The following is a 23,831-nucleotide window of genomic DNA, read 5'->3' on the forward strand; positions in this document are numbered from 1 at the left end:
AGACAGATTGTGTATTTATACATGTTTGACAGATTGCTACACAGGACAACAGCAAGCTTGTTGGGACTCACTATGCTCAAGTAAGGTAAGTTTTCATTTAGAAACATGTATAGAAACTTCCTCAGCAGTGCTCTACAAGAGGGGTTACACTGGGGTCCTCCTATGATCTCAAGAATATATAGTACTGATTGTTCAGATTGAACCACCTAGGCACACAGCAAAATCTCACAACTTATTGAACATGGTAAATTTTTACCCAGGGAGTGTGTATTGGTATTCAAGACCTGATCACAAAGACCAAGCTTTTCATCATGTTGTTGGCTTCTAAGGAAATACTTTGCAGCAGAGTAGCCATGCATTTGGTTCTGTGCCTACTTCACAGTTTAGTTAACTGTCGGATCACAAAGTAAAAGGGTTTGTTGATTCCCACACATCCAGACCTTAGGCTTGAGGTAATATTTTCAAGAGATAGAATTTCAAGAAAGATGTGCCACAACAGGATCCTTCTACAGGCATTTATTGCGGGTTTGATTGCAGTTTCGAAAGACCCCGAGCCCAGTAATCAACCCTCCTTATATATGCTTAGGAGGAATGTGTTGCTACCTGATTTGTGCATTCTGTGCATCCTAATTAGCATACTCAGGACTAGAGAATGAGTCAGCATGAGTCAGCAAAACAGGCATATGTGCATTCGCACTTAGATTGTTTATCTCAAAACTGGCCACCCTCCCTTTGGGCTGGGCGCCATCTTGTAATGGCGAATGCAGTGGCTTCCCACATGAGAGATCTTGGGGGTCCAAGTTAACTGAGATTACTGGTCTTCTTACAGGGTTGCCCTCCTCCTCAGCTTCTTCCAGTTTTTTCCTAATTTATCTACAGGGATCAGCAGCTTTTGTCCATTGGTTTGGGTGCAAATATCTGTATTTGACTCTTTCAGCTGCTTGTTGGGTCTTTCAGAGGGCAGGCAAGTTTCTTAATAACAATGTTTATCTACCCTCTCCCCCAAAGAACTCTTTTGAAGATAGAGTCTGTTAACATTTATTTTATTTTTATAGAGGTATACAAATTTTTAATTTATGCATTCTTTAAAATTAATGTATAGACTTAGTGAACCACTAGAAGATATCAAATGTATCAAATGACCTATAAAGGTTAAACTTTTTTTCTTAATGTAAAAATATAGAAAAGTTCAGTCATATTTTAACTGAAATATGAATGTGGGGTTGAGTACTAAGTGTCTAGATTTTTGAGTAAGCAAGCATCAGAGATTTTGCTAGGGCTAGTTGATAGGTCTATGCAAAACCAATTCTGATGTGAAATAGTCACCAAGAGATAGAAAGAAAGGGTTCTTTGATTTTTTTTCTTATTAAAGGCAAATTTAGCAAGAAAGGAGAGATGAATTTGACAAGCACAAATTTAAAGCAGAAGCCTGTCAGATAATTTTTTTGTTTTTAAATGGATATTCTCCACATTTACATTTCAGATGTTATCTCTTTCCCACAGTCCCATCCTCCCTTACCCTCCCATTGCCTCAATGAAGGTGCTTCCTCTCCCAACCACTCTCTCCCACCCCAGCACCCAGGTGTTCCCCCACACCACACCAAGAAAATAAGCTCCTGATGGACCAGAGTCCTCTCCTGCTATTGATGCCAGAAAATGCCAACCTCTGCTGAAAATGGGCCCCCAGCCATAGGTCTCTCCATGAAAACCTATTGGTTGTTTTAGTCCCTGGGAGCTGTAGTGGGTTCTGATAGTTGATAATATTGTTCTTCCCATGGGGTTGCAGAACCTTTCAGCTCCTTTAGTCCTTCCTCTAGATCCTTCATTGGGGTCCTCACGTTCAGTCTGATGGTTAGCTGCTAGTATCTATCCTCCTCTGTATCAGTATGGTTCTGGCAGAGTCTCTGAGGAAGCATCCATATCAGGTTCTTGCCAGTAAGCAGTACTTGGCATCAGCAATAGTGCTTAGGTTTATTGGGCACATATGGAGTGTATCCCCAGGTGAGGCAGTCTCTGGATGATATTTTCTCCAATCCTTGCCCCTCTATTTGTCCCTTTACTTCTTCGCTTGAACATTTTGTTCTTCCTTCTAAGAAAGACTGAGGAATTTACTTTCTGGCTTTCTTTCTCTTTGAGCTTCATAAGTTCTGTGGATGGTTTCTTGAGTATTCCGAGTTTTGGGGGCTGGTATTCACTTACAAGTGAGTTTGGCTTAGTCCAGTCATTTAGAGTTACTGGCTAATAGATCAAATAAGGAAAGAAGTTACATTTTGGAAGTCAAATGTCCTTTAATCTCTTTTTGTTCTCTCTTATTTTACAACACCTATAGTCAATAACACATAAATACTGAAACTGAAAGTGGAATACAAAATTGGGACATTTGTCTTTAACAGTGCAGCAATTTTAAATTAATAATAATATTTCAACATTTTACTTATAAAAAATTAAAGATAATTTTGTTCTGTCTGCTTTCAGTAGAAAATGTTTTCCCAGATGAACACATTTTATTAAGTTTAAAATGCATGCATGTTTAGTAAATATTTATGCTTCATATAAAGCAGCTACCTACAATTTATATCACATTATTTACCTATGTTTTGATACACTTTAGTGGTTTTATTTTATTACTCCAGTCAAGTTCTCAATATGTAACTTTGGAAAAGAAATGCCTATGAAGCTAAGACCCTCTTAAAAATGCAGGCCTGCATTTTAGTGTTTGTTAATGAATGGACCTTAAGTATCACTATCTGGGTGTTTTATAGACATTCCAGGCTCACACATGTGTTTTCTTTTGTTTTGTCCTGTTTGCTGTTGTTTGTTGGGTTCAGCATAGTCATGGAAGGGATCCTGCATCAGAGACACTAAGATGTGGGTGTCCTCACATGCTGATAATTGTTATAGGCATAAGGTTCGCCCTTGGATATCCCTCAGAAAAAAGAAAAGAAAAGAAAAGAAAAGAAAAGAAAAGAAAAATACTGTTTGTGTTTGAAGTTTAACAAGGAATAGTTAAGGCTTTCAATCTGGAATAAACTACAATCTAGAAATGGATAGCACAGTTCTGATTCAGAGTTTTGAGGCTGGCAGACAGAAGAAGCTTTTGATCAAAACATTGACAAATAGTGGACATGAAAAGTTTAGGTCTAAACACAGTAGTACATGCCTTTAATCTCAGCATTCAGGAGACAGGGCCATGCAGATCTCTGAGTTCAGAGTCTGTCTACACAGCAAGTTCCACGACAGCTAAGCTTAGGCAGTGAAGGAATTAAAAGCAGAAAGTTGGTGATAATGTAATAGAACAATGGGACCATGTTCCAGATCCACCAAGGAGCAGAATTCACTGGTTTCAACTACCTGTCTTTGTCTTTAGAGTCAAGGGAGTAAAGACATAAAATGCTGATTCATGGGATAATCAAATTGGAACCTGGGACAAATGATTGAACTGATATGCAGTTTGTAAGGAAGTAGCTTATGCAAAATAAAAGGCTGGGCTTTGGTCTGCAAAAAAGAGTTATCTCTAGCAGGGAGCTATATAGAGCAGGCACAAAGTTTCCTTCCCATCATTGACTCTGAGTCCTTTTTCCACCTTCCAAATATCCCTTCTTCAGAATCCCAGGCCAAGCTAAGGCTGGACCTTGATATTTGTTTGTTTGTTTCTGTTTTCCAAATGTAGTTTTGTTACTGTTAAAAACCATTTAAGGAATAGGCCACAGCTCAGTCGGTAAAGTACCTGAGGCATAATCATAAGGACCTGAATCAAACCCTACCAGACATGAATCAATCCCTACCATCCCCCAAAGCTGGCCTGGTAGCACATTTGTTAAGTCCAGTGTTTCTGCTCTGAGTGGGGAGGGAGAGATGGGAGAATCCCAAGAACCCCATGAGTCAGCTAATCAGGCAACAGATACTTTGATTTAAAGAAGGTCAAAGGACCTCTGTCATATAGACATGTCCACACTCACACACATAAATGCACACAAATATGTCATATGCTCATACTTGCACAGAGATAAAAAATAAATCAGTCATTGGGTGGCTGATGACTGCTGAACTCATTCTTCTTTGAAAATCACAAGAGTTTTTGGTCTTGTCAAAGCCATTGTTCCCGAAAGTGACTAGGAATGTTTTTGCTTGAAATTCACCCATCAACTTTCATTTTGCATTGGTCTTCACGTGAAACAACATTATTTTAAATTTTATACTATCTCAAGATGTTTTTCACCCTTGGAAAATAATAAAATCATTTGTTTTACTAAAAGAACAAGATTCCATTAGAGAGAGAGAGAGAGAGAGAGAGAGAGAGAGAGAGAGAGAGAGAGAGAGACAGAGACAGAGACAGAGACAGAGACAGAGACAGAGAGAGACTATAGAACACGGTAAAACTGGGCCCTTTGCATTTTGGAGTGTGAGTCTACATTTCACACAGCAACCTTGGAGAAGATGGAAAATGTTGAAATCAACTGGCTTATTTGGTAATAAGTGGTCTGTAAAAGCCTATTGGTTTGTCTTATTTTGGAGGGGGCGGGAAGAAGCACTGAGAAGGAAAAGAATATAAAATTTCTAATCATTAGGCTCATACATTGATGAATTGGCCTCACTGCCATCCTCTTCATGGAGAGCAGGAACTGTGATGTGCACACTGTCTCTATGAATGTTCTTCTGAGAAAAGGAGAATCTTTGAAAGAGAACCAATGAAGCTGATCTCAACTTAAGAAATTTCCAAGTTTGAACAAACCAAATTCAAATGGTATTACTGTCATTAAAGAGGCCTTTGCCATTGAAATGTGCTTACTAATAAAGGAAGCAGCTTCCATGTAATATTAATATACATAATTCACAGGCAGGGATATCTTGCCAGGTCACAAGAAATAGATTCTCTGAAAAGTAGAATTATCAATGAAGAGCCTTCAGTGTTTATTCGGACTTTGGACAGTTCCACAATATTTGGTGCATATTTCTTTCTTTTGATTAGGATAAGAAACTCATAGAGTGCAGAAACTAAGCCCTATCCATCCTATATTTTATGTAATAACGTACTTTCTTTGTGAATAAACAATATGTTTAATGCAATAAATTATTGGGTAAATAAATGAGAGAAAATTCTTGACCAGAAAAATTATATTTCTTCTGATGCAGTAGAGCGAAAGAAATGTAGCTCAGTAAGGGCCATAATAAAAACAACAAAGCATCTCCAGATATTTACTTTTGAGAGGATTTAATGCAGGAATTTAGGTTTCAGGGGAGCAAAGATTAGATGAGGTCCAGTATACAAATAATGAGATGATCTATTAGAACAACTCAAGCTGAATGCCACACCTCAAAATTTGAATGTCTGAAACAGTAAACAATGAAAACAGGGCTGTACAGGGTCAGGAGGATGCAATATGAACACCAAGGACCCAGTAAGTCACTGCATAGGCATCCCAGAGGAAAAACTCTTACCCCTCTCAGAAAAAGCCTTCTTTACTGTCATGACTGACTATGATCCACTCTGAACCTTCACAAGAAGAGTTCATTCAGACGTGGAGTTGGATTCTTCACAAGGAATCCTGTAACATTCAAAACATCAACTATTGAACTATTTGTGTATAAAAATACATAAATAAATAAATAAATAGCAATGACAGTCTCAGCTGCCTGTAGCACAGAATTGAGCAGAAGACACCAGAGAAGAGCACAACTCATGACTGCTTCTGTTGAGCCTGCAATATCTTGCGTGGAAGACTTACGTTGGCATCTTTTAGTGGGATTTTGGTAAACATTACTTCCTGGATAACATTTTTCTTCCCTTCTCCCTCTCTCCTTCTCTCCATCCCTTGCTCCTCCCACCATGCACACCCCATTTCTTTTTTTTTTATTTTTTAAACGACTTTATTTTGCAAAACAAAGATAAATGTACAGATTTTAAACATTTTTTGCTTAAAATTATACATTTTTGTCAGTACTGTTTTTTCAGACATTAAAATAAATTTTACATAAAACCATGTGAATATATTTTTTAGTCAGTACTTGATTTTTTTCAAGGGCTTGACAGTATGCATTGACAACCTACTAGTTGCAATAAGCGTAAAGTACATGCAAAACAAAACGCAACATGGAAATAGTCAAAGTCTTCTTGTTTTGTGAATATATGTATATTTTTTGTTTTCATTTCTTGGACTTCATACAGTCTGTGAGTTGTTTCTGGGGGAGTGCAAGCCTCTGGGGTTAGCATCCCACTATCAGTGACTGCATATTATGTCTGTTCTTTTGTGACTGGGTTATCTCACTCAGGATGATCTTCTCTAGATGCAGCCATTTTCTTAAGAATTTGGTTAAGTCATTGTTTCTGGTGGCTGAGTAGTATTCCATTGTGTATATGTACCACAATTTTTGTATCCATTCATCTTCTGAACATTTCTATTTACATGTCACAATGGCAGTATGAGCTAAGCACTGGGCCCAGAATAGGACAAAGTAGCTGCTTTTCTGGTGATTAATGAACTTTTCCCACTTCTTAAAAATTCCACTTACTAAATTCCAGCAAGAAACTTTAAATGGTTACTGTTTTTAACTTCTCTGACTTTAGGAATTTATTCTTTACAGAAAGGGACAGTTGTTATCAGCAACAATATAAACACCCATCACTAAGGGGAAATTAGACATAAATCACATGGGTCTAAAAGCAGAGATGATATAGAATCACTAAAATGAGATATTCTTATACAAAATCTGTTCTATAGCATTGAGGATGGTAATATGTGTGTAAAATAACATACTTATTAATTCGACTTTCATAGAAGTACGGTTAGAAGGAGAAGCCTCCAAATGGTAATAAACTACTTTTCCAAGTAAAGGTATTTTAAGGTACCTCTTCTCACCACATTTTACTTTTTAAAAACTTTTTTTGTTTTTATTTTTATTTTTCACAAAGCACCATGATTCAGTAGACTTTATGTTCATTAAAAACCTGGGGAATACACTTGCTGTTCTAGTTTATATATTTAAAATAAGACTCCCCTATGTAATCAAATCATTCCCCTGCATTCCAACTACAGCACACAGAAGAGCAGACCTTGCACCTCACCTAGGAAGTACAACAAAGTTGACCTTGTTGGCGGAGGTACCTGTGTAGTGGACCTGAGAGAATAAGATCTGGCCCTACCATTTGTCTGCCCTAAAATTGTGGTGTTAAGAAAGAGATGTCCTCTCCTCTGTGGCCCCTAGATGCTTGCCACATATGGCAGATAGGAGATCTGGCATAGGAGTCATGATATCTATCTCTGTCTCTCCCCAGCAACAATACTCAAGAGAGGGGTACCTATACCTCCCTGGAGCAAGAGTAGAGCTTGCTCTAGTTGGAGGGGTTGCAAGTGAGCTAGCCATGAGTGTGTGGCAATGAGATACCCAACTAGCCCTTCACCTTCTGCAGCACTTGGGAGAGTGGGACTAGTACCTCACCTGGCCAGCACAGTAGGACTGGCCCTGATGGCATGGGTTGGACATGTTGGGTGGGTCAATTCAAAGCCTTGGATTTGGGCCTGAGAGATTTCTGAGATTGTCATCACACCAGCTCTTTTGAACCCACACCACCAGAGAAAGCTCTCCTGCCCTACCCTGGTTGACTCATCCAATGTTATAGTCAGCTTTCTTCCCACCCAACATCTACCCTATTAATGAACTGTTGGAGTGCGTAAAGGGCCTGGTCATACAGTTCTAAAACTATGCTATCTCAATGACACAAGGCAACCACAGGATGGCCAAGAGAAGTCCCAATGAAATTACAGTATTAATAGTGTAGCCGGAGCTGGAGTCCACAAATCAGACTGACAACTCATTGCAATGAACATTTTGTAAACAAAACTGTGTGGACAAGAGTGTGCATACTATGGGACACACTGCTACAAACTATGGCTTCAAGGAGTTTGTTTATTTGTTTGTTTTATCCATTTTGGGGAAAGTTTAAAGGGTGAGAAATGGGTTTGAGGGGAGAAGGAGATGAGTGGAATTGGGGAGTATTATGTAAATGTCACAAAGAACTAATAAAAAGTTTTTTTTTTTAATCCAGGAATAAAAATAAAGAAGAAAGAGAGGCAAGACATGAATCAGTAATAAGTTATAGGGCTTATTATAAGCCTTCCATAAACAAAGAACTGACGTAGAGTTGGGAGTGGTCAAAAAAACAAATCTAACAGCATGACCTAAGCTACATTTGTGGAAAAATCACAAAGGGAAGAGGACTTTTGATGTGAATTCAAACATAAACTCTTGGGTTGCTTTAATTTTGAACAACAAAAAAACTTACCTTTGACTTCAAATATTTTTCATTATTATCACTTCTTAAGAACATGTGTGTGTATATAACAAATTTTCCTTCAGGCCTTTATGATCACTTAGCTACTGGAGGCAAATGGTGTATACTATCAGTTAATTTGCTTCCAAACAGCAATTAGACAGCAAAAGGAAATCAAAGGGATACAAATTGGAAAGGAAGAAGTAAAAACATCATTGTTTGCATATGACATGATAGTGTACATAAGTGACCCAAAAATTCCACCAGAGAACTTCTAGAGCTGACAACTTCAGCAAAGTGGCTGGATATAAAATTAACTCAAACAAATCAGTAGCCTTCCTCTACTCAAAGGACAAATATGCAGAGAAAGAAATTAGGGAAAAGATACCCTTCACAATAGTCACACACAATATGAAATACCTTAGTGTGTCTCTAACTTAGCAAGTGAAGGACCTGTATAACAAGAACTTCAAATCTTTACAGAAAGAAATCAAGGAAGATATGTGAAAATGGAAAGCTATTCCATGCTCATAGATTGGAAGGATCAACATTGTAAAAATGGCCATCTTACCAAAAGTATTCTACAGATTCAATGCAATCCCCATCAAAATCCCAACCCAATTCTTCATTGTGTTGGAAAGAGCAATGTGCAATTTCATCTGGAATAACAAAAGACCTAAAATAGTAAAATCCATCCTCAACAACAAGAAAACATCTGCAGGAATCAACATCCCTGACCTCAAGTTATATTACAAGGCAATTGTGTTAAAAACTGCATGGTACTGGTACAGAGATAGGCACGTGGTTCAATGGATTAGAATAGAAGATCCATAAATGAGCCATCAAATATATGGCCACTTGATTTTTGACAAAGGAGCTATAAACATTCAATGGAAAAAGGACAGTATTGGTCCACCTGGCACTCAGCATGCAGAAGAATGAAAATAGACACTTTCTTATCTCCTTGTACAAAGCTGAAGTGCAAGTGGATCAAAGATCTTCACATTAAACCAGGTACACTGAAACTATTAGAAGCGAAAGTAGGGAGAAAATTTTCTGAACAGAACATAATTGCTCATGGTCTAAGGTCAAATATCGACAAATGGGACTTAATGAAATTGCCAAGTTTCTGTAAGGCTAAGGACATTGTCAAGAAAACAAAATGGCAGCCAACAGAATGGGAAAAGATCTATACAAACTTCACATCAGGTAAAGGCCTAATATCCAAGGTATACAAAGAACTCAAAAAGCTAGACACCAGAGAATCAAACAACCCTATCAAAAATGGGGTACAGAGCTAAAAAAAAAAGTTCCAAATTGAAGAATATTGAATGGCTGAGAAGCATCTAAGGAAGTGCTCGACATCATTAGCCATCAGGGAAATGCAAATCAAAACAACCCCGAGATTCTACCTCACATCAACCAGAATGGCTAACATCAAAAATTCAGATGACAGCAGATGCTGGCAAGGATGCAAAGAAAGAGGAACACTTTTCCACTGTTGGTGGGGTTGTAAACTGGTACAACCACTCTGGAAATCACTCTGGCAATTCCTCAGAAAATTGGATATTGTACTACCTGAAGATCCAGTTATTTCACTTCTGGGCATATACCCCAGAGATGCTCCAACATACAACAAAGACACATGCACCACAATATTCATAGCAACCCTATATATAATAGCCAGAAGCTGGAAAGAATTCAGATGTCCTTCAGTAGATGAATGGATACAAAAATTGTGGTATATTTACACAATTGACTACTACTCAGCTATCAGAAACAATGACTTTATGAAATTCTTAAGAAAATTGATGCATCTAGAGAATATCATCCTGAGTGAGATAACCCAGTCACAAAAGAACAGACATAATATTCAGTCACTGATAATTGGATACTCACCCCCAGAAAGCTCAGGACATTCCAGAAACAACTTACAGATTATATGAAGTTCAAGAAAAACAAATGCCAAAATAAAAAATAAAAAATCATTATGCTTAATCTTTACACACCAAGAAAACTTTGACTATTTCCAGGTTACCTCTTCTTTTACATGTACCTTATGCTCATTGTAACTGGTAAGATTTTAAGGCATATTATGAAACTTTTAAAAAAATCAAGTACTGACAAAAAATATATTCATATGCTGTTATGCAAAAAATGCTTTTAAAACCTGTACATTCATTTTTGTTTTTTAAAATAAAGTTGTTCAATTAAAAATTTGCTCCAAAGCTATTTTTATAATGATTAATGCCAGGTCATACCGACAAATTTGCCTTTAATTTCTTTTTCTCATTAAACTTACACAACAAATGCTGACAGCACCAATTGCACCTGAATAAGCTTCGTGGACTCAACAATATTTAAGAATTATTTTTGATATGTTTGCTCTAGTGAATCAATTTTAAAGTATACCAAATAGAACTTACATTAAAAGTGTAAGTTTTTACTAAAAGAAAAAAATAAGTTAAAATGTTTACTTATTAAATTGTAAAATTTCCATTGGACTGAACCAGAACTTTATGGATAAGAACAGAAGACAGAAAGGTACTATCTTCCCTATTCTGAATTCTGAGCTACTAACACCTTATTATCTTGAGTTATGGAACTCAGTGCTATATTCTCAGGTTAAAATATCATTAGGGGATTCCGTGTTACATAATAAATATAGAAGTTATTGAAATGTTAACGGGGAGGCATCAAGAAGTAGATATCTCCTGTAGTAACAACAATGCTCAGGATAGAAATCATGTGATCATAATAGCTTTGCCTACCCCTCCACAAAACAAAACAAAACAAAACAAAAAACCCATAGACTAACACAAACCCTTTGACAAGCACAAGATACTTTACAATGGTTGGTCAAAGTAGCCAAGTGAGCCCCAAACAATATAGACAATTGTTCTGGCCATCGGTTGAAGGCAAGTTCCTAGTCCCTGTTGAAGGCATTTCATATGTAGGACCCAACAGGAGAATTAATCCAGCTGAAGATTACTCAAAAGCCTGTCTCCTGCAGCCTAGCTTCTGTGATAGTAGAAAATACTTGTAAGCTGACAAGGGAGAGAAGCAATTAGTAGCCCTATTCAGTTGTGACACTTATGAGCAATAACAATGATCACCATGGAAATATATGAAAAGGTAGAATAACTCGCATTCTCATTTTTGGTAACCAATTTATGCCTTAATGGACACTTAAGGTCCACTCAACAGGAGGGACATCATGCCTGGTTCTAGGCCTAGCCAACTTCCTGCAGGTGCTGACATCATAGATGTGAGATAAGAATCCATGTCTGCTGCTTTGCTAGACTAGCATAATTCCTAACTACATTTTTAAATCTTATTCTCACATTCACATATAAGTATAGTTATCACCACTCATCAAAGACACTTCTCATTGCAGTAAATGTAGATAATCACAGAGAACCACATTGGACAAGATTCAGAAATCAACAGATATGTGTAGGTCCCAGCCACGAGGGATATATCTGCACCCCAACAAAACATCTGTGGCTTAGGGAAAATCATGGAAGTGTCAGAGAAATGAGAAGTCTTCTGTAAAACAGTTTATCCTAGAAATAGTTGCATAAACAAGACCAGAAAATGACAATATCAATAAACATTCTGTGAAAGCAGAAAAATTTCATGGAGTTACTACAGGTAACTAATGAATGCTAGGAGAATTAACTTCTCTCAAGAAAGAGCCACTTAATTGGTTACACAATACTAGGTGACCAACCTATAAAACACATATACATAAAATAAAAAATGAACTCAGTTGGTTATAATGATGTACTTGTACAAAAAAATGTGCACATACATAATAATAATAATAAAAGAAAAGCCACTATCACATAGAAATGTGGCATAAAAGTCATTAGAGACAGCAGGATTTAGGAGGGGCTAAAGAGGGGGAAGAAAAAAGGGGAATTAATATATTTTTACTAAAATATTAGAAAAGCTAGAGGACAGGGTTTTGCTGTGATATAATGTCTCTTAGAAATTTCAGAAGCTACACCCATGAAGTCTCATTAGCATAGCTGTGTAAACATGATCTAAATAAGAAGCACATCAACAGGGATGCTAATACGAAAGAGGGATGCTCAGGAGCCCTAAATGCTACACAAAGAACTAGATAGTTAAGGAATACTGAGGACAGGAGAAACAGTCAGGGAAGAGCACACTAATAATCCAATACCAAATGGCCAGCTGTGAAGACATATATACATGCAAGTAACATGATGCAGACTGAAGGGGTTTATGTATGCATTATATATGTGTGCTTTCATGTTTGTGTGTGTGTGTGTTTGTGTGTGTGTGTGTATACAATGTGTAACAACAACTAAGGAAAACAAACATGAATTTGAAAGAGAGTAAGGGAGAGTAAATGGAGGAGGGTTGAAGGAAGAAAAGGAAAATTATGCAATTATATCATAATCACAAAAAACTAAAAAGAAAACTTTAAACTATAAATAAGTATATACACTGATATGAGGTCTGCCCATAGACCTTAAATACCAGACCAATATAGATAACAAAAAATTATTGTAATCAAGCTGCTACTGATTGATCAGGGACGCAGAATAGACTCCAGAACTGAACTGTGACCCTGAGCTAAAATGGTACCATAAGCATTTCTGCTAAAATAACAGTTACATTTCCCCGCCAATCAGGATTCATGGATAAACGCCTCTCCTAGGAACATTTACCTATGTGGTACAATTTTCCTGTTCTCATCTGGCTTATTAAACTGTAGCAGGATGACTTGCCTAGCATTCATGTCTCTATCTGACAACCTGGATCTCAGTTACCCAGGAATATGTCTCACTCTGCCAGGCAGAATATCATTTATCCAGGAAGGTCTTGGGAAATTAAACTTTATTTGAACTCTATTCAAAATGAAGGTATTACTCAAAATAGCTTCAGTTTGGTTCCTTCTAACAATATGGGAATGAAATTTCATAAAGATAGATATGTCTTTTTCAGTACTATTCATAGACCCCCCCCCCAGGGCTCTCTATGTGGCATCTTATTATAACAGGAAGTTTAAACTACCAAGCAGTGGCTCAATATTTCAGAAGCCATGAAGTAGAAGCACCTAGCTCTTTCAAGCCTTGGTCTTAGAGCCTTACAGTGTCACTCTGTTGTTCTATAGGGAAAACCAATCACAAAAATTCTAGCTTACATAAAAGGGAACTGGACTTACATACCATGAGGACAGGAGGTGGTAGACATGCCACCTGTTAAAGTCTATGGGGATTTCCTCTAAGGGACATCATACAAGTTACTTTCACTCTATTTTTAAAGGGATTAGAAATGTACTTGGTTTACGAGTAATATCCATGCATTAACTTTGACATTAGTCTTCTTTCATCAAATGAGAATCATCGTATTCTAGACATGAACAATATTATTGACTGTATTTTATACTTTCTCTATTTAAATAAAATGTATGTTAAAGTCTAAGTCTCTATAAGTCAGGAGGTAATGATGACAATGAGGTCATACAGCATTCTTGATCCATTAAACTGCTAGGCACAGCCATAAAATGTACCTGTTCACAACTGGAAATATGAGCACAAGGAAGAGACTGCAGTGGGCAAGTGGTGTCCCCAACAAGATTCTGGCCATATGCAAAACTTTAACAAGCTATGGAGGTAACAATGTCCACAACTAGCCCTGACATGTGTAGAGAAAGGAAACAGTTTGCAGTTTTAAAGTGTTGTATTTATCCCTCTATGAATTCAGCAGTCTATGATCAACATAGTTTGGATGAAATTCTTAATAAGAACTTCAAAGTAACACACACACTCTCATACACAAACACTCACTTATACAGACACTCATAAACTCTCTCACTCGTGCACACAAAACAGCCACACAAATGTGACAAATTTGTAACTCTGAATGCTCAGTCCTACTTAGTATTTGCTCAATCATTTTCAGTTATAGATGTGATCCTGGTGGCCCAGACTTGTAATTCCAGGTACGGTGAAGACAGGAAGGTCAAAAGCTCAAGGCAAGTCTGTGCTTCAGAGTGAGTTCAAGGGCCGTCTACACTACCTAGTGAAATCTGGATTGAAAATGCAAATAGAGGGATAGAAATGTAGCTCAAAAACAGAGACTCTGTCAAGCATGTCTGAAGCCCTGGGTTCAATTCCAGTCATTTAATTAAACAAACACATAAGCAAATATTTATTTAAAAAGAAGGAGCAGAAAGGGTCAGGGAAGCTACCTGCAAGCTGAAGAGATGGGCCATGGGAACAAATGTGGAGACTGTCTCATCATGAAGTTTCAGCCTTAACATCTATAGTCCACTACCTTTCTGCAGAGTATACCTCCCCAACTGCAGTACTTTTCAAGGAAGCCCTAAGTAGTTGACATGGACAATAGTAAGCTGTATTGAAGGTGTACCCAAATTACTAGTCATGACAACACATGCTACAGGGTAAGACACAAGATACAAATGGAATATATAAAGCAGTCACTATCTACTCTTGGCTTCAACTTCTATAATATCTGTGTTACTTATAGAGAAATGGCACTACATAAAACACCGTAGCATGCACACCTTGGGTTAACCATTCGGTTCTTTCATATATCCTTAACACATATGTTGTTTATTTTTCCTCTTTTTACCCATGGGTAGAAATGGAAGTAAAAGGTCAAGAGTAGAAACGTATAAAAATAAACACATGCTGAGAAAAGTCTAGCTCCTTCAGGGATGAAGGCAAAGCTGGAGTCGGCGATGCTCAGTCACTTAATGTCTTGCAACCCAATGTCTGCTAGTTCTAAAAAGCTGAGACCATGTGTGAGCAATTAAGTAGGGTTCTAATGAGCATCTCAAAATATCTACTGAGTTCATTCTGCTCAAATTAAGAGAAATTTCGAGATTGGCTCAACCTATGATTGAAAGAAAATATTAGTAAATAGAATTTCTTGTTATTTTTAACATAATTATCTGAAAATGCACTGTTTAAGCAAAAACTAATGGCTACTTAAAGGGTCTATTTCACCTAAATTTATACATGGCAAGAGGCTTATTGAAACAAATTTATGCCAAAGGGAATTTAACTTGGGAAATCTTGCTGGAATTGGATTTCTAACAAGATCGAATTGGTATTAATGCATTCTATTCATCAAGTACAAGTTAGTCATGTTTCTGAATTACTGCTTTCCTTAAGGAATGCTGCATAACAGTAGGCAAAACCCAGTGCAAACAGAGTAAAGTATCTCCCCAGACATATTCCTTAGAGAGAGGCAGGCTGAAGGTCCTCCACAAATATAGATGAAATAAATACTTTTTAAAATGTTTGTTTACAAAAACAATCCCAGAGTTAGAATTATTATTCTCACTTTGTATGCTTTTTCTGGATCTTGCTTCATCAAATTCCCTGGGGGTAATAATAAAGATCAAATGGAACCCTCTATAAATAGCTACCCTCTTAAGCAAACCCCAGTAATAAAAAAAAAAATCTTATATTAAGTTTCTCCAACAAGCTTCAGGCTCAGGAGCAACCTTGTTTACCCTTGTTGGAGTAGCTTCTCTCACCCTTGCCTGCTGAATAAACAGCTCCAGTGGAACAAATTTTGACTGGCTGTTTATCTATAAGGCGCACACTTATTTTTTTAATAGGCATGAGCCTCTGCCTTGCACGTTTTTAATGAAATTGAGATTTCAGTGCCTTCAGATGATGATCTCACTGCACTTGGTGACAGGTGGTGACTGAAATCGGCTGCTTTTGCCTGTTTGTAGAAGCATCCTCAGACTCTGGTGGCTTTCACAGGTGCTCTCTCCCATTCCTGCTCTTGACCTTGGTTCCTCCTCTATGAAGTATAGAACATGTTCCTTCTTGCTTGCTTCCTTTCTTCTGTTTTGCATTACTCACCTCTGTGTACCCCATAGACAGTATTTAAAATATGAAAGGATTTGTGTTCAGGACAGATAATACCTGGATTTATCATCTGTCCACAGAACCTGGGAATTATATGTAGTTAACCCAGAAATCTCTACCTTAATTGAATTCACTTTCCAGTACTGGTTTTCTGCATTGCCTTGTGGGATAACAATTGTTCTACAGTGACGGCTTCAGGTCTAAATACTCTGTAAATGTTATATAATAGTCAATATTAGTATCTGCTCAGAAAATGTTAGGGATTTCACTTCAATGTCATATATGCATCTGGAAATTCTGATTTGTAACGTAAAGATTTCATTGTTACCAAATTTATTGTATATTTCGAATTTTACCAATGCTGTAAGAGATATTATAAAAAACAGCAGTTAATATAAAAATAAATAATATTTAAAATATTGAATATGTCATTGAGTCAATTTAAATGTGAGTAGACAAAGCTTTGGTATAGGTCATAAAGCAAAATGGCCATGAGACAACACAGAATAGGTATGGCCACATAGTGAGTCAACTTTGATGATGGGTGCTAGCTAGAAAGAAACAAACAAACAAAAAGAAGGAGAAACAGATACATGGTAAATATATAGATATAGATGGTGGTTAGATAGAGATAGACAGACAGACAGATGATAGAGCTAGCTAAACTTTGTCTCTGCTTTCATTTAGGTTTCTAATGGTTCTTTTGATTGTTTTATTCATCTCAGTACTGAGCAAATATATGTTGTTGGGTGATCTGAATTCATCAGTCTCTAGCTCCTAGAGATCAGAAGAGGCTACAAACCCCTTCTTTAGAGCATATGGAAAACCTTCCCTATAGGAAAGGTGTTTAAATACTTTATAAACAAATAATAAATTGTCAAAAAAAGCTTTCTTTTAGTGAGGTTCATAAGTTAAAAGAAGTTTATCTGGCCTGATTTGACATTATCTGACTCACTGTTGGGCACAATGTCAAAATAGTTGATTTTCAGGAAACTGTATAGGGGAAAAAGAAATCTTCCCTAAAATCTCACCCCAGAGATTCTCTCAAAACTGAAGGAGACTTTTATTTACTGATGAATTACTGTGTGCTGGGCACTGAGCTAAGCCATTATCCAGAAATGTCTTATTCTAAACTCAACATCACCTGGACAATTTTGTAGCATTCATTTAATTTTCTGCTTAAAGGGAAAAAATGATTCTATAAGATGTTTGCATTTTTCTGCGATATCAGAATATGACTTCTATCATTTCCACTTAGATCCCTCTTCTTCTCTTCTTTCTCTTTCCAAGTTTCCATCTATGGCAAACTCATTATACATAATATTACATTTACTCCTTTGGCTTGTATCAATGTAAAAGCTCATGTGTTTTACTATATTAAACAAATGATTCTGTATATCACCACCAGCAGCAGCAGCAATACCACCACCATTGTGAATTCTCTGCGACAGCCTATATAATTTTGAAAATTTTTAAAAGAAAAAGAAAAATAAGAAAAAGACAAAAATCATCCCAGACTTCTAATCAGTAAAGGAAACTGATTTGGAAAGCTGCAGATGTGACTGAAGCAGGGTAGAGCCACAAAAACAGAGCTGGGTGTGTTAAAGGGGCTTTGCAGTTGACATTACTCACCCGGAGACAGAGAAAGAAGAAGCAGAGCACCTGTCATCAGCCCTTCCAAAGGCCACTGCCCTAGTTAAGTTGTATGAACTGGGGCACTCGAGTGTGAGTAATTCGGGCCTCTCATTTCCAGCACATGTCCCCAGTCATTCTTGTCAAAATGAAGGCCATCTCTCGACTCTGAATTTGTCTTTTGAAAAATAACCTGTAACTCTCATCCAGCCAGTAAAACAGAAAGTGAAAGAGAAAGAGAACAAGTTATATTCCCAGATAAAAATGATCGTACACTTTTGAGGAGAGGATGAAAGGGAAAGCCTGCTTGGAGGTGTTAAAGTGAAAGGACCCATTTCTACCCTGCTATGTTATCAGTGGCTGCATGCTACAGGCGTTGTGAATTAGTAAATCAATTCCAGGTGTTGTGAATTAGCAAAGAGAACACTTTGATTTTATGTAATGCCCACCTACTTTGGACCAAGGCAAAGAACTATAGTGTGTGAAGATTTTGTATTCAAATGCCAGACAGATCTGAATTGGCATCTTTGATTTTAACTACAGTTGAGTAGCCGGCCCTAGAGTCTTTCAGGATCCACATGACTCCTGCCAGGAATATGAGAATAACTCCTGCCTTCTTCCTTGACACGAGTTATTCTCCCCTACAGCCGAAGCCATTGGTCCCTGTTCAGCCTGACTCAAGGTCAAGGTTCAAGACAAAGATAAATTGAGCAAAGGGAAGACATGCTTGAAAAATCGGAATTGTTACACTGGGAGACCAGGGCCTGTGGCATGAATTCTGGTCACTGTCTGAGTGACAGGGACATGTGGCTGAACCCCTCTGTCTTTGGGAATTTCCCTGTAAAGTAGAGCAATGACAACGGCATTTCATAGTTACTGTGACACAGGCCAGTCTATAGTAAATCCTCATTTAACAACCACAGGGAAACCTGAGCTGGCTGCAGTCAGGAAGTTGAAGCAGAAGGATTGGGAACTTTCAGCCCCTTGATGTTCAAGATTTTCAGCCCCTTGCAGTAAGTTCAAGACCTGACTGGATTATATAGAGAGATTCTATCTAGGGAAACAAAGCATAAACCAGAAACAAATAAAAAGAAAAGGCTCACCTGCATTTATTATCTCATGCTATTACTCTCCAAATATATTCCAGCTTACTTAGCATTTGCTCTTTGAAGTTAAAAATTTAACTCACTCTCAAAACAAATTTATAGACTGTTTGCTTCATGATTTTATACATATTATCAACCTTAGCATCACCTTGTTAACCTCCAAACTCTTTGAATATTTTTAGTAAAACTATATTCCGTATGCACATGTCCCCAAGGCAATTCTTCATAAAATTTAACTTTGTCATCTAAATCCATAGTATATCTGTCTCTATAACCAAATTGTCTCGAAATGTGTCCTTATTATTTTATAAGGCTTATATTTATATAGAGAAACTATATTTTCTATTATATCAGTCGAATGCTTAGCTATTGGTGATAGTCTTGTGAAAGTGTGGGGTATAGATTGGAGAAACCTGGAGAAGGATACCACACAAAGGTCAACACAGTCAACTAACCTGTGTCCATGGGGCTCACAGACTGAACCACCAAACAATGAGTATGCAGGGGCAGGACCTAGGCCTCCCTGTACATATGGAGCAGATGTGCAGCCTGGTTTTTGTGTGAGCTCCCTAACAATAGAAATGGGGCTCTTTCTGACCCTGTTTCCTGTTAATTGACCCCTTTCCACCAGACTGAAACGTTTGGTCCGTGGGAGAGAATAGGCTTAGTCCTGCTGGAGATAGATGTGCCAGGGCAGATTGGTGCCCAGTGGGGGAGGCAGATTCTCCTTTTCTAAGAGAAGGGGAGTGGTACTGAGAAGAGGATTTGTAAAGGTGGGACTGGGAGGAGAGAAGGAAGGGTTACAATAAGGATCTAAAATGAATAAATATATAATAAAGTCAAAAACCAAAAATAAAATTAAAAGAAGACTCCACACTTATTTATTAACTGATTAATAAACGGCAGCAATGTAACTCCTCTGCTGCCCTGACTTCCTTTGCACATGCTTCCATTCGAACATCTTCATACTTTAGTATTTGTCCTACTTGTTTTCTTACTGTTTATTTGCTTTTTCTGTGTATTTTCCCCACAGGCATGGCTCAGCTTCAATGGACTTATTTATCACAGGTATTAATTTCCAATCACTGTGTATGTTGTTTCCTTATTTATTTATTCCTCCATTCACCCCATAAAAAGAAACGGAAAATTTCAAAAAGGAATAAAAAGTATTTTAAAAAAATAGAAACATAAATTAACTTTGAGAAATCATTGTTTATGAATAAAGATTTTTGGCTTCAATGTGTTTGTCTTCCGGATGAGGAGGGAGAAAGCAGGGAAGTAAAGAAATTAAGGTATATTGAGATGAGACCACTTTAATTACCCTAGTGTATAACAGAGGAGGATGAATAGAGTGAGGCTGAGTGTCTTAATAGAAGAAGAACATAAGACCCCAGATGAGGAAGTGAAATGAATACAGATCTGGAAAAATATGCAGCATCAGATGGAAGCATGCTGCAGGTAAACCGAGTAAATAGGAAACCTCAGAGGTGATAAACTGCATAGTGTGAGAAGCAAAAATGAGGATAAAGAAGAGGGGACTGAATTTAAGGCGTCAACTTCAGAAGGCAAAGCATGTCACAAGGCCAGGTCAGGCTAGCAAGCACTTTAAAAATTTATTGTGCATCTAATTCATCTGGGATCTTGTTAAAATGCAAACTCTGATTCAGAAGTTCTGGGGCTGGACCAGAGATTTATAACTCTTAACGGGATTGCAGAGGATGCTATCTGTTATTCCGAGGGCCAGACTTGGACTAGAAAGCATCTGAGCTGTGAAAAGGAGGTTGGGGGTGGGGGGCGGTTGTAAGTACAAATGAACGCCGTCAAAGGACCTCGGGTTGGTACGACCATAAATAAATATACATATTCAAAGGCTCTCGCGCCCTGTGTGTATTAAAAGAGCCTGCTGCAGAGATGGCATGGAAGAAGTCAGTGAGTAGATCATTTCCTTTACCCAGGAGTTACAGTGGCCTGCGTGGTGTAGGTTGTGTCAGTCACTTTTGTCACTTTGGAAAAGAGCTGAGTAAACAAGTTAAGAAAAGAAAGACTTGTTTTGAACTCAGAGATGCAGATTTTGCAGTCCGTGGTCATTTTGCACCATCGGTTTTATGCCCTACGGGTGGTGAGATGTAATATCCTGGTGGGGAGTGCATGGCTAAGCAGAGAGGTTCACCTCACGGCAGACAGGTGTGGGTCACCAGTTAGACATGTTGGTTAAAGGCCAAACCTCTGTGATCTACTTTTTCAGGCCGGTCCAATCTCCTGGTTTCTATTTCCTCCCGGAAACATCATCAAATTAAGAATTCACCAATGCATTTGCCCATCGATTCTGTGTCTGACCTCATGATCCAATCATGTCTCACTCGCTGAACTCACAATCTGAGAAGGAAGGCTGACCCCTCGAAGACCTTTGTGGAAACATGTCTGCTCCAAACCAAATCAGAGCTTGTGAGACACAGTCACATTTAAAAAGCATTCTTAGAGCAGGTTAAACTAAACATTGGACACAATGCTGGTTATACACAAAATTGATCCAGACTCAGCTTACCACAAAAACGAAAATATTCTAAGGAAAGATGAGGAAGACAGGACAGAAATCAAGGAAAAATCAACTAGAGATATTGAGTATAATATGTATCGATACCAAGAGTTCAGAAAAGGGACTAGCCAGTGGAGATAGAATCTTGGAGTCGCTATATTTGAAGCCATTTAACTGAATTATCGCAGGTAATAACTTAATATTAGATTTATGATTTATAGGTGGGGGAAAGACCAGCTGAGGTGAGAGGGTTAAGAGAATGGGCCATTGGAAATCCATGTAAAAATCTCTAAGATAAAGTGCAGCACCAAACCAGAAGCTGGCAGAAAGACCAATCCAATACCACTTACCAAATGAGATGAAATTGAAAAATAATGGTTGGATGTAGTGTGGCATGGTATCAGCCATTTGACAAAGGTTATCAAATTAACAGGATAAAGAATTCCTGAGCAGATGACCAGGAAGAGTGAAGAAGAAGCAGGAAGGTAGATTCAGAGATAAGACAACCCTCTCGTTTTCTTTTTCTATACAGAGAATTAGAGAAATGAGTCGTTCAAGCTTGAAACTCTTGAGTTAGGAGACACCAGTAGATGTTATTTGTGAATAAAGGTTGAGAGAAAATGCTAGATATGGAAGGACGGGTGGTATGAGGAGAAGGCAATCAAAGAGAAGCAAAGGAGACATGAGTAGAATCTCTTGTAAGCAGACAGATGTGGGAAGATGCAGTAATTATCTAGCTGCTCAGGGCTTTAAAGAAAATAGGATCAAAATAACAGATAGTAGAGGAAAAAAGATTAGAGAGCTGAACAGTAAAGTATTGGTGTTATTTGGTCATCAGAGTAGGAAAACAAATTTCAACCCAAAATGTAGTAAGAGATTAAAGGGCAGTGCTGAGGAACTATTTCAAAAACTTCAGTAGCATTAACACAAAATAGGTGGAATTTCATGAAGGGACATTTACCTACTTAGAGAGAATATAGCAAAATTACTTTGGATATATGCAAGAGAGCACTGTAGTAACAGACCCTAGCATTCAGGTCAGATGACAGGACAGTGAAAATCTGAAAATGTGGTGAGTCAATACATTATCTAAATGACACCGAACAACAGCTGTTGAGGTAAATGAAGGGGTTTCTTTGATTCCGGATGGATAAAGCCCCTGAACTCTCCAAAGGTACTATACTGTGTAACTCTTAACCACATTCAGAGTTATGAAAGGTTTTGAAAGATATTTATTATAAAGTTAATAAATGGTAAGCCTAGAATGGGATTTTGCTTATAATTTCTCAGGAGCACATCTATTGAGGGAAAAAAAGCACTGATCAACACAGAGATTGTATCTCTTAATATTCCAAAGTATTTAACAGGTTTTGTTGGGTATTTTCTTTACTTATATTTCAAATGTTATCCCCTTTCCTGGTTTCCCCTATGGAACTCCCCTATGCCATCCCCCTCCCCTTTTTCTATGAGAGTACTCACCCACCCACCCACTCCTTCCCATCTCCCCACTCTGGCATTACCTACACTGAGGTATTAACCCTTCACATGGCCAAGGCCCTCTCCTCTCCTTGATGCTTGATAAAGGCATCCTGTTAAATATGTTGCTGGAGCCATAGGTCCTTCCATGTGTACTCTTTGGCTAGTGATTTAGTCTCTGGGTGCTCTGGTGGATCTGGTTGGTTGATATTGTTGTTCTTACTGTGGGGCTGTAAAGCCCTGAAGCTCCTTCAGACTGGCGTTTCCTCAGAAAATTGGACACAGTACTACCTGAGAACCATCTATACCACTCCTGGACATGTTGGACCCAAAAGATGCTCCAACATATAACAGAGACTCATGCTCTACTATGTTCATAGTGGGATTGTTTGTAATACCCAGAAGCTGGAAAGAACCCAGATGTCCTTCCACAGAGGAATGGATACAGAAAATGTGTTACATTTACACAGTGGAGTACTACTTAGCTATTAAAAGCAATGACTTCATGAAATTCTTAGACAAAAGGATGGAACTAGAAAATATCATCCTGAACCGACGTGTGGAAACTGGAGCTATGCTGCTGCTCTGCCCGGGCTGCGGGAACGGACTGAAGGTGGAGAAGGGGCAGCGTGGCCATTGTCCATAATACCACACACAAGGTAAAAAAACGGAAGTATCCAAAGCTAAAAGAAGTGGATGATGTGCTTGGTGGATGGAGCAGCTGCCTGGGAGAATCTGGACGCTACTGCAGAGCCATGTCCAAAATATGAACATCCTCGTGCCTACTTCATGCAGCTTTAGACCCGTTCTGCCTTCTATAAGCGCTGCAGTGCTCAGGGTGGACATCGCTGGAGGGATTAAGGGCAGGACTTGCCCATCTGCAAGCGTGAATTTTGTGTGCTGAAGGCGTTTGCTATATGATA

At 38.1% G+C, this 23,831-nt stretch overlaps 1 pseudogene across 1 annotated transcript; it reads left to right on the forward strand.

The window, feature by feature from the left end:
* The first annotated feature begins 23,482 nt into the window (after positions 1 to 23,482).
* On the forward strand, positions 23,483 to 23,769 carry LOC308424737 (DNA-directed RNA polymerase III subunit RPC10-like; annotated as a pseudogene). The gene has a single exon. The product of its transcript is annotated as a DNA-directed RNA polymerase III subunit RPC10-like (transcript).
* The last annotated feature ends 62 nt before the right edge of the window (positions 23,770 to 23,831 follow it).

This window comes from Micromys minutus, assembly GCF_963924665.1.
Source record: "Micromys minutus genome assembly, chromosome: 1".
Taxonomy (NCBI): domain Eukaryota; kingdom Metazoa; phylum Chordata; class Mammalia; order Rodentia; family Muridae; genus Micromys; species Micromys minutus.